At 39.4% G+C, this 2103-nt stretch overlaps 1 protein-coding gene across 1 annotated transcript in view; it reads right to left on the bottom strand.

Moving 5' to 3' along the window:
- The window catches only part of ncor2 (nuclear receptor corepressor 2), a 186402-nt gene that overhangs the window by 557 nt on the left and 183742 nt on the right, over positions 1-2103 (bottom strand). The gene's annotated exons all lie outside the window — the stretch shown is intronic.

Raw genomic sequence — 2103 nt, 5'->3', positions numbered from 1 at the left:
AAAAGCAATATGCACAAAATGGTTGTACAAAAACAGATGCCACCCAAATACCCACTTAACCTTTCCAATCTTAAGAGGGGCGACGATTACCGCTGTTTTCCCATCTCTCTCCTCTTCATTTGTTTTAATCTCTCAGCTTCATTTACGTTTATCAGTTACAAATGAGAACACCCTCCTCATCTAAGGAAAGTGCAATCCTGTCCTCAGTAAAAAGGTCAAACAAACAGTCAATATAGAGGAAAGAGGGCTCGCTATACAAGAAAACACTGAACTTTAGAGTGACTTGTCCACTAAATACAATACTGTCTGGAGTGATATGTCAGAGAATGAATCTCAAAATCAGAGCAGAGCATTCTGGGATGTCTGTGTAGATGTTATGGTTTAAAAAAAAAAAAAAAAGTATAGCTACTGTTTGCACACCCCATTCAGTGATCTTGATGAGAGTGTATTTGGGATTGAAGTGACTGAAGATAAAGCCCCATTATACAAAACCACACTAGGTAGTGAAAAAGCAACAACAAAAGCCCCCACCGGATAAAACCCACTGCTGAACTTTTACGTTTCATCTTTTAATTAGCTTCCAAAAATATCCCCAAAGTCTGGAGATTACAATTATCATTGCAGTTTGAACTGTTAAAACCATGTGACAAATAAAAGTCAAACAATACGAATTAAAACATTTCATTCTATCTAATCTGCATGCAAAGCAATTAGTAACTCCACCGCTACGGTGGTCCGAAAAAGAGGCGTTTTGGAGAGGAGACTGACACGGTAAATGTCTCCTTCACGGTTTTAAATTGTGCCTGCGTGACAAATTGTACAACCCTGGCATAACAAGGAGAAAATAAACTAATTAAAAATTGTGCGTAGTCACTTGGTAGTTTTAACTTCAGAAATGTATATGTCAAATACATGGCACTTAACACTAGAATTATCTTTAAAACTGTACAGAGTGAAGGACTACAGGTTATATGGGGTGTGGCGTCTGCTCACCCCCATTTTATTTTATTACGCAGGATATATCTCCTCAAATGAGCCCACAGAAAGGAAAGAAAAACAAACGCATCCCGAACCCTGCGTTCAAGCACAAAGAGCAAAAGTAAAGCAGCTCTCAGTGAGTCATGTCAAAGGACTGGCCAGGCAGCATGGCTTTAACTCTTCAACAAATAGATGATGTGAAAAACATCAGGTCTGCTGGGACGTTCAGACCTGATAAAGCAGCTTCCCCTAAAGATGCGTCCACTCGCTCAACTCTCTGCCAGTGATTGTCGCTAGAGAGTGGAACACTTGACAAGGTAGGTGACGAAACAAATCAACAAAACACTGTATAAGAAAAACGAAAATAAATGCTGTATAAAAAGTTGCATTCAGGTCGGCATCCGTTGAAGGACACTGACAGGAACCGTTTGCCGACTAAGTGCTTGACTCATTACAAAAAAAAAACATGCAAAGGTTCATGTACATAAAAAAGTTTGAAACTAAAAACATCTACTATCAAAGAGAGATGACGGAAAAGACAACATATTATTGGTCAGCTAGAGTCACAAAAAATTAAGGTTTGATGTTAACAAATGAACATTATTTGTACCCTGTAAACCAATGATTTGGCCGCCCATGTTAACTCTCAGAAGTAGCATGGTAAGGACAGAATGTTACAGGATCAAATGAAATCTGCTTCAAAACCAGTAGAGTTTAGCACAGGGATCAGCCAACCTGCCTCTCTGAAGGTCTTGTTTCATCACACACATACTCGGATGGCCCAACAGCATCAGATCCATAAAAAAAATAACAGGGTCATCTTGGCAACACATGAACCATCATGAAGGACTGCAGATGCACATGAGAACTCAGAGGGTATACGCGTGTGTGTGTGTGGGTGCTTATTTCTGCAGAGGATTCATCCAGCCTTTGCATTACACCACACACACACACACAAAACAAACAATTTGCAGTTGTATTACAGTATAAGAGTGTGTGTCCTGAGCAGTCTAATGAGGAATGCTCCAAAACGCGTCAACAAAACAGATGAGTCCATGAGTCAACTCTGATAAGGCCTGCAAGACGACACGAATAGAAGTATATATATATATATATATATATATA

The sequence above is a fragment of the Sinocyclocheilus anshuiensis genome, unplaced genomic scaffold (genome assembly GCF_001515605.1).
Source record: "Sinocyclocheilus anshuiensis isolate Anshui unplaced genomic scaffold, SAMN03320099.WGS_v1.1 scaffold213, whole genome shotgun sequence".
NCBI classification, from domain to species: domain Eukaryota; kingdom Metazoa; phylum Chordata; class Actinopteri; order Cypriniformes; family Cyprinidae; genus Sinocyclocheilus; species Sinocyclocheilus anshuiensis.
This window is presented reverse-complemented; position numbering and strand designations above follow the sequence as displayed.